This window comes from Aotus nancymaae, unplaced genomic scaffold, assembly GCF_030222135.1.
Source record: "Aotus nancymaae isolate 86718 unplaced genomic scaffold, 86718_ANA_hifiasm-v0.15.2.pri h1tg000032l_0, whole genome shotgun sequence".
NCBI classification, from domain to species: Eukaryota; Metazoa; Chordata; class Mammalia; order Primates; family Aotidae; genus Aotus; species Aotus nancymaae.
Genome location: NW_026988445.1, coordinates 15,623,682 through 15,633,517, shown reverse-complemented (window position 1 = coordinate 15,633,517; position 9,836 = coordinate 15,623,682). Strand labels below are relative to the sequence as shown.

The window sequence follows — 9,836 nt, the reverse complement described above, 5'->3', positions numbered from 1 at the left end:
GGGATCACAATTCTTTGGTGTCCATGTGTCCTGAGATGGCCACCCTCACAGTGCACTTGAATGAACTCTCTTATCTGGTTCCTGAGTCTTTTGATTATTTTAGGTTGCCAAATATTAGGAAGAAAATGTGTACATTCTCAAACTAAAAATAAACAAAGTCATACCACCACTGATGCTTTTCAAGACGTATTTTGTTACAAAGGAAAGTTTGAATGTAAAAACAAACAGCAGAGCAACATCAGCACAATGGCAGAGTATGAAGCCCCAAGCTCTTGTCCGCCACCCAAAACTTTTTTTTTTTTTTTGGAGACAGGGTCTCACTCTGTCACCCAGGCTGGAGAGCAGTGGTATAATCTTGGCTCATTGCAATCTCCACCTCCTGGGCTCAATAGAAACATTTTTTTTTAAGTTTCTGCTTTTTAAAAAAAATATTTCTGTTGAGCTCAGGAGGCAGAGGTTGCAGTGGCTCACGCCTGTAATCCCAACACTTTGGGAGGCCGAGGCGGGCAGATCACTTAAGGCCAGGAGTTCGAGACCAGCCTGGCCAACGTGGTGAAACCCTATCTCTACTAAAAATACAAAAATTAGCCAGGCATAGTGGCAGGGGCACCTATACTCCCAGCTACTCGGGAGGCTGAGACAGGAAAATCACTTGAACCTGGGAGGCAGAGGTTGCAGTGAACCGAGATCGCACCACTGCACTCCAGCCTGGGTGACAGAGTGAGACTCCATCTGAAAAACAACAACAACAACAAAAAAATATTTGTAACAACTTTAAAAAGTAGTTTAATGTTTATAGCAACCGGTAAGGGCTGAGTCCAAAAAAAGACACTTCAAAACTGTAGCAGGTTGGCGGTGTTGTCTGGGAGACCTTGAGTGTCACCGCTGCTCTCACCATGTCTTGGGTCCAGCTGCGCCACAGGCTCTCGGGAGACGTGGACCCTCAGAACTTCTTTAGCATCAGACTCTGGGCCGCAGGCAGCCGGCAGCAGCAGGGTAACAGAACCTCTGGATGCACTCTTCCTGGGAAGCTTTTCTAATTTGCAGCCGCTGGACCGTGTTCCTCATTAACATCTGTCTGTCAGCTTAGTCGTCACATCATTTCACTGTGGTGGCAGGGACTCGGCTTGGAATTCTATATGGAAAAAGCGCCTGGGGCCCGGTCTTTCATTGGCTTCAAGACAACCAGAAGTGCCTGCTCTTGAGGCTGGTGGGCCTCTAGGCAAGATGCCCCTGCCCGTCAGGATAAACCGCTGGGCATCCAGCTATGATGATGCCCTCAAGGACCCTGTGCCCATGACTCCTCCTCCCCACAACACAGGCAGCATCCCCTGGGAGCCAGTGATTCCAGAGTGCAGTATCAGTGCCTCACGAAGGCGGAGGAAGGAGAGCCAGCCTACCTTCCCCTGCCATGACTCAGTCTTTAACAGTGTGACACGGTCCCAGTGGTGAAGGCTAAAGCTACCCATATCATCATGAATTCTCATTCACAAAACAGACCCAGGAAAGTATTCAGCATTTTGGGCTACAGGCAGGGCTGAGAGGTGCTGGCTACACACCCTACAAGGGCCCCACCAGCAAGAGCCAGGTACGTTCGAGTGGCAGAAGTGCTCCACGAACCGAAGCTACAGAGTAGACAGAGAGCAAGAGAAGAGCGGCAGCCTGCATTGGCCAGTCTGCCGCAAGCAGCACTCCTCACTCTCCCCCCGGGCGAAGGCCCACGGGCTGCTTCACACCTGGTTCTTCCACAGCTTTACCTGGCTCAAATCCCAGCATCGTGGATTCTGGAAGTGGAAATAAGGACAGAAACTTGTCAGATAAGTGGAGCCTCTTTGGACCGAGATCCCTTCAGAAGTATAATTCTGGAAGTTCTGTCACCCAGACCTACTGAGGATCCCAGAGGCCCTCTCCCATGGAACTGGTCCATGCCCAGGCCAACCACATGACTGCAGATCCAGCAACCTTGAAGCCGCCCAAGATGGACATCCCAGTGATGGAAGGGAATAAACAGCTGCCATGGACCCATCATCTCAAACCCCGCGACTTGAATGTGTTCACACCCACTGGCTTCTAGAGCGCTTTCTATTCCTCTGACAAAGTTTTTAAAACCTGTTAAATACAGGCTAGAGCTGGAGGCATCAGTGGTTTTTGAGAAACATCAGTACAAAGCTTGCCCTTGTTGTGTGGAAGGAGCCATTTTGTACTGCTTTAAAGTTGGACTAAATCACCTTGGCAGTGATGTATGGGGAACCTCATTTCCTATTTTCTCATCATTTACTCTAGATAAGAACTTGGAGAGGTGCTCACTGACTTGCTGAGATGATGACTCTGGCCCTCTCGAATGCTGGCACTGTGCTCCAGCCTTGCCACTTAGGGGACCTGGGTACGGGTAAAAGCCAGACTTGGCGGGGATCCCTCTTCGTAGGCTGAGTGTGGAGTCCCTTTGCTTTTTGGGACCGTCCTGCAGCCAGTTCTTTGTGCGGGGCCTCTCAGGCCAGTGCCGGAGGAGGTGTGCTCCTCTTTCTACGCCGCAGAAGAAACACTAGTCTTCCAAAGCTTTTCTTGCACTTTAAAGTGAGGTTAATTTAATTCCAATTTGGTTAAAAACTTCCTAAGAGAGAAAATTGAGTCTACTGATTTGGCATAGGTAAATGGACGCTAAACTTTGCTAAAGTAAAGAAGATGGTAAGTAGAGATGACAGTCTTGAGGTTCATGTGAAGCCAGTGTGACCGTATTTTTATTTCCTTGTTCAGAGCCTGAAACATCTGTAAGGGGAGGTGAAAGAATTCAAACTTTACTGTATGAAAGCATTTTTCACCAAAATGAGCCTCATTCCTTTATGCAACACATAACTTCACTGAGGAAAGGAAATAGGGAAGCTGCCTTATTTCCCCTCACTGTGGACAAGTTCAGTCATTGTCTTGAACACTGTCTCAAATACTTGCTTTTGGTTTTGGATAGTATCTCGTCTGCATAAGAAGCTGACCTTTCCATAGAAAGGCCCTGGAGTCCAAAATTATCAGAAGAATTAATTTGTGTCTTCTATTATGATCTCTTGTTTTGACCATAAAAATTCTTACTACTTTCTTTTTTTTGAGTTGGAGTCTCACTATTGCCCAGGCTGGAGTGCAGTGGCACGATCTCAGCTCACTGCAAACTCTGCCTCCTGGGTTCAAGCAATTCTCTGCCTCAGCCTCCTGAGTAGCTGAGATTACAGGTACCCACCACCACACCCAGCTAATTTTTGTTTTTTTAGTAGAGATAGGGTTTCACCATCTTGGCCAGACTGGTCTTAAACTGACATTGTGATCCACCCGCCTCGACCTCCCAAAGTCGAGGGATTACAGGCAGGAGCCACAATGCTTGGCCAAAAATTCTTAGTACTTTAAAAAAAAAAAAAAAAAGTGTAGAAAGGCCAGGAGTGGTGGCTTACACCTGTAATCCTAGTACTTTGGGAGGCTGAGTTGGGTGGATCATCTGAGGTTAGAAATTTGAGACCAGCCTGGCAAACATGGCAAAACCCCTCTCTACTAAAAACACAAAAATTAGCTGGGCATGATAGCACATGCCTGTGGTCCCAGCTACTCTGGAGGCTGAGACAGGACAATTGCTTGAACCCAGGATGCAGAGGTTACAATGAGCCAAGTTCGCACCACTGTACTCCAGCCTGGGCAAGAGAGCAAGACTCTGCCCCACCCTCCACATCCCCAAAAAAGAAATTACAATCTGATTATCCTCTAAATTATATCCCATATTGTCTTGATTGGAAGCCAAGAATAAACCAAGGAATTTAAAGATTCCTAGTGGCAATGCAAAAAAGGAGAAAAATGAATTATAAGAGTTATAATATCATTAAGATTAAAAAAAATTCAGGATGGCCCCGATTTTTTTGATACCTCTCAATACCCCATGAATCTTTATAAAGAGAATAGTGTGTGATGTCACGAATAACGTCCTTGACAACATCTTTACAAAAAAATACCATGATGAGTTTCATACTCATGCATTTGCAGTTCACCCACTTAATCACATTCAGCATAAAGTCAAATAATGTGAGTTTAGGAAGTTCTGTATGAGGCCAAACCAACGTAGTCTCACTCACAGCTCTCTAGAGAATTGGTTTGAACCAAGGTTGTATGTGTGGGTGTCTGTGTGTCTGTGTGTGTGTGTGTCTGTATAAGAAAAGATGGATTGTATTTTCTTCAGGGAGTTTACCATACATATTTTAATAAGAATTCTACAGAGAGTCATGGTTGTGATTTCTGAGATAAAACCTGAAGTGCAGGTAGTGTACGTTGGTAATTAAAAACAGAGCCCCAGGCTGGGTGCAGTGGCTCATGCCTGTAATCCCAGCACTTTGGGAGGTTGGGGCAGGTGGAATTACATAAGCTCAGGAGATCGAGACCAGCCTGGGCAACATGGTGAAACCTCATCTCTATGAAAAATACAAGAATGAGCCAGGAATGGTGGTGCCCACGTGTAGTCCCAGCTACTCGGGAGACTGAGGTAGGAGGATGGCTTGAGCCTGGGAGTGCAGAGGTTGCACTGTACTCCAGCCTGGGTGACAGAGCCAGGCCCTGTTAAAAAAAAAAAAGACATAGCCTCAGAGACAGATAGAGGTTAAACTTAAAGAACGAATAAAGATTTACTTGGATGGGGTCACCCACATAAATGTTATAATTTGGTTTTGATCAACATGAATCAACATTATCTCATAAATATTATTTTTAAATGTCAATAAGCAAAATTCTAACCTATTCTAACTGATTTTAACAGAAATATGTAAAATGCGAACTATACGCCAATGCTATTTTGGTTTCCTTCTGTTGTTTTCAAAACATAAAAAGAAGTGACTCTTACTATTTAATTATAAATAGAAAAACATTTTAATCTTGTAAATAATGACTAGGACTTGCAATCATATTAAAGGCAAAAGCAAATGAGAAAGCTCCCTTTAAACTATAGCTTTGATTATGCAATATAGCATTGTGGTTTGAAAGATTTTCTTCTCTTTTTTATAGTGGAAATAAAGTGCCTTATAATGAAGATTTTTATTAGGTATTGAAAAAAAGTAAGAATAAAAAGAATCTGGAATACAGTGGCATTGGTGAGAAAGAAGTATTAGTAGAACATACATCAAAATATATAAAGTTGTCAAATAAAATATTACTTGGAATGTCAGCCAGGTAATATTCATCATGCAGCTTAAAATACAGAATAAAATATTCAGATATTTCTATTTAAGTCAGAAATGAAAATGAAAAACTAATGTGCCTACTACCATAAAGTTAAAAAGTCACAGTTTGGCTCATCAGAAGATATTCCTGGGTTTCAACATAAAAGCAAAACTAGTAAATCCATTTGAGAATCATCTATGGTCATTTTTGTTCATGAAATGGTTTGCATAATAAAGACTGAAATTAATGGTAGCTAAGATCCAAAGGATCCGCAAAAGTGAAATATATCGAGTGCACATCTTAATGAGAAAGAAAATGAAATTATAATTAGGGAGAATAGGCTGATGTTTTTAAAGGACTAATTACAAAACCGGAGAAAGTTCACTGAAGAAAAATGTGAATCTGTATCAACTTTGTAAGCAGCATTTTTACTGCTGTTGCATATGGTAAAGAAATTATATATTGATATTTAAATTATGATGCTGATTTAGGCAAATTCTTTAAATTCAGTTTTAACTAGCATTAAAATAATTTGGTCAAAATACTTTCCTTATAACCTCATTCACATAGTACCTTTGTAATTATAGCTGAATGGCACATTAATCTCCATGGCATCACTAGAACATAAGCTCCATGAGGGCAGACTTGTCTATTTGCTTCACTACTGTACCCTTTGCACCTGTAACAGTATGGTACATAATTGCTGCTCAAGAAGTATTTGTTAAACAAATGAGTGAATTTTCTGTAAGAGATGTCGTTTAGACACAGAAGTAAAACTGGGAAATAAGGTTAACCCCGGGAATAAAACTCACCGCACGCAGGACATGTGAAAAGACAAAGCTATCTGTAAAAATAACTTAAAAGATTATTTGTACATACGAAAATGAGGAAACTTAGGGCTCCTGACTATAATCAGATATAGGGTATAGTATCAGTGAGACATGATATATAAATGATTGTAACCAAGAAAATAAAAGCCTATTTTTTTACATGTTGTTAGAAAACTATATCTAATGGAATAGAGTCCTAGGGGAATAGGGAACAAGAAGTCAAAAAAAAATTTTTTTTCTGAGACCAAGTCTCACTCTGTCATCCAGGCTGGAGTGCAGTGGCAGGATCCCGGCTCACTGCAACCTCCGCCTCCTGGGTTCAAGCAATTCTCCTGTCTCAGCTTCCCAAGTAGCTGGGATTACAGGCGCGTGCCACCACGCCCAGCTCATTTTGTATATTTAGTAGAGACAGAGTTTCACCATGTTAGCCAGGCCGATCTCGAACTCCCAACCTCGAGATCTGCCCTCGTCGGCCTCCCAAAGTTCTGGCATTACAGGAATGAGCCACTGTGCCTGGCCAAAATCAAAAATGTGTTATTTCTCTGGCTCCTTCACCAGTAAAAAGATAAGCTCCATGAGGGCAGATATAATTTTTTTCCTGTTTGGATGGATGGATGGAGGATGGATGGATGGATGGATGAATGGATGGATAGATAGATGGTTGGGTGGGTGAATGGAAAGAAGAGTTAAGGGAAAGAGGGATGGAGGGATGAATGGATCAGCAAGAGATGCATTCGATCATCTATTCATATATCAAAGAACTTGCCCATGCTAATCCAGGATGATTCAGGAGAAAATCATTAAATCTGGCAGATAGAGGGCTCTGTCACCAGAATGATATACTCTATTTTAGAAGACAGGTAGGTCATTTGGTTTTACCATGCCTTGGTCCCATTAACAAACAGATATTGAGCACTTGCATTGAATAGTTCTCAAATGAGATATCAAGACTCATGGGAGTTGGCTGTGATAAGAAAACAAAAATAACAGTGGGGTAAACAGGGAAGAATTATATTTCTCTCCTGTGTATATGTCTAGAATAATATGGTGGCTCTGCTCCATGAAGTTACTCCACAAAGAGTCAATGTGCTCTTCAGGTTAAGTTAAGCTATGTTGCAGGAAAAACAACCCTGAAATCTCAGTGGCTTAACAATGAAACACTTTTTCATTCTTTCCCTTATCATGCAAATGGTTGCTGTGGATATGACTGCTCCTCTGGAAAGCTCATTCAATAGTGGTGCAAGGATCCACATTGATTTTGCCTTTTTATCAAGCACAAAGCTGAGCGGCAAAGCCCAACCCCTGGCAAATTCAGCCAGGAAAGCAACAAGAAGCGCTTTTTTGATTTTGACAGTTTACCACTTACACAGGCCATGAAAGGAAACACAGCCAAAGGTGCCCACTCCAGAAGTCCTTGTCCCACACACTAAAAGGATGGCTCTGAAGCAAGGCCCAGTGAATGTAACATGAGTTGTAGGACACTCAGTTGCAAAGGAGCTAATTCCCAACCCTAACCATTTGGTTTTATAGTCTGCAGCTTTCTTCTGAGAGAGATGGTGCCCCACACTTCCTTGGAACCCAGGAGGCAATGGGAAACAGTGTAACAGCTGAGCAGTGTGAGAGGGAGCCTCCTGTGGGTTAGGGGTGGGGATCAGAGCAGCTCACACAAGCCTGCCAACTCCTTGTGTTCTGAGAGGGTGGTGAAGCATTCTGGCAAGACTCGGATTCACTGCAGGGCAAGCCACTGCCTAGGTGGTCAATGTAGACAGCACAAGGTCACCAGGGCGCCATGAGGTGCTATTACCCACACCTGCATCTCCATCATCCCCACCTGCATCAGAGGAGAGGATCTGGCTGGAGAGTTGTGTGTGCTCCAGCCCAAAAGCGATCTCTGTCACAACTGAACACAGCTCTGCCTGACTGACGGAGGGGAGTGGGGGAGTTCAAGGATGTTTAGCAAACTAATCAACGTCTCTGCCTCAGCAGGTACGCCACTCAAGGCATGGGACCCAGGCTCCTTCTCCCTGGTCATCAACCATCCCCCAGCATTTGCCTCGTCTGTACGATCCAAGGTGTCTGCACTCCAGAAAGCCAGAAACACAATGTATTTCCCTTCTTTTTGAAGGAATGACCCTTAAGGTGTGTGCATTCCTTCACCTCACATCCCACTGGCCACATGACCACAGAGCTGCAAGGTAGACTAGGAAATAGAGTCTTTATGTTTGGTAGCCACGCACCTGGCTTAAACTTCATTACACTGGAAGAAGGGGAGGACAGATCTCTAGGGGACAGTGTGTAGAATTGGTCACAGACATGTTGGGATCACTTGTAAGGTGTTTTCCGGGTAATCTGGCACCCATAAAAGTTAAAATATTGTGCAATTTGCAATTTATATATCTCTCATTGTGCTTCATTTTGACATGGTTTTGAAGGAAGAGTAGAGCTGCAGGTAGCACATTCAAGAAAATGAACCTGATCTTGGTGGAAAGGCCTACATGGAATACCCTTTAGAACAAGGCAGCTCCTTTCATATAATATCATCCTCTGCTAGCAAACCCCACAGTGACACATCCAGCTTCCTGAGGATTCTGAAACCAGGTAGAGCTGGTGCCTTAGCGAAAAGCTTAAATAGTGCAGTCACTGTTGATGAATCTTGCCCATGGTGAAAACTTATTTTCTTTGGTTATCATGATATTGTGAGTTAGCTCTAAATATCTAGTTGATACTGATTTACTGATACAGTGAAGTTTCTAAAACTGCTATTAAGCTGAATCGAGTCCCCAAGACACAGGGACTCTGAGTCAGGGGCCTGCCACACTGTAAGCCCTGCCTGTGCATACAGCCAGCTAGCTTCCCTCTAAGTGGTTTCTATTGCAGGCATGTCTCAGAGCAACAGACGGTGATTCTGATACTGTGCAACCTCATAGCCTGAAAACACATGTTTATACCAGAATAATTTCCAACCAGAAGCTGCACTGTAGAGGCAGAGCATGTTCATACAGCATCCCTTTGGGATAGGAAGCATTACTGAAGTCACGAAGAATCACAGCAACTCTTAGGGCAAACAAGCACAGGAATTCTCAAATGCCTTTTCCCCAGTGCTGAAAACTAGGACCATTCCAGTGTTTCTAATTTAACATCTGATTTGAGATTCATTGACCATGGGAGAAAAGAAACAGATCTTATGCCAACACAGTACCTTGGAAATAAAATATTGAACTTTTACCAAAAACCCAAGTCAGAAATACACTGCAAATATAATAAAAGGTGTACAGCACCCTGCCTATCTCTTTTCTTAAATGATCTTTTCATGTTCTGTGGAAATTATAAACAGCTATTCTCAATAAATGTGTAACTTGGATGAAGAAAAGCCCAGAGCTGGCATAAAACTCATCTCTATCGGTAGGTTTTCAGATGTTTCTAAAACGAAATAGAGCAGAAACAATTTCAAAGCTCTGAGAAAGTGAGCTGTTTCAAAGAGGTAGCAAATAAATATGAAACACCTGCAAATCCTGCAGAGAGACACGTACGGCATCATCAGCCTCCGGCTTCCAGGCTCAGTGGTGGATGTTCTGATTCCAGTAGGATTGTGTCCACATTAGAAGCTCCAAAAGGGTTTCTCTTTCTTTTGTTCTTTTCTTTTTCTTTCTTTTTCTTTTCTTTCCTTCTTTCCTTCCTTCCTTTCTTTTTCTTTCTTTCCTTTTTTTTTTTTTTTTTTTTTTTTTTGAGACGGAGTTTCGCTCTTGTTACCCAGGCTGGAGTGCAATGGCGCGATCTCGGCTCACCCCAACTTCCGCCTCCTGGGTTCAGGCAATTCTCCTGCCTCAG

At 43.1% G+C, this 9,836-nt stretch overlaps 1 pseudogene; it reads left to right on the top strand.

Annotated features, from left to right (window-relative positions):
• Positions 1 to 1,212: 1,212 nt before the first annotated feature.
• On the top strand, positions 1,213 to 2,074 carry LOC105722351 (putative monooxygenase p33MONOX; annotated as a pseudogene).
• The last annotated feature ends 7,762 nt before the right edge of the window (positions 2,075 to 9,836 follow it).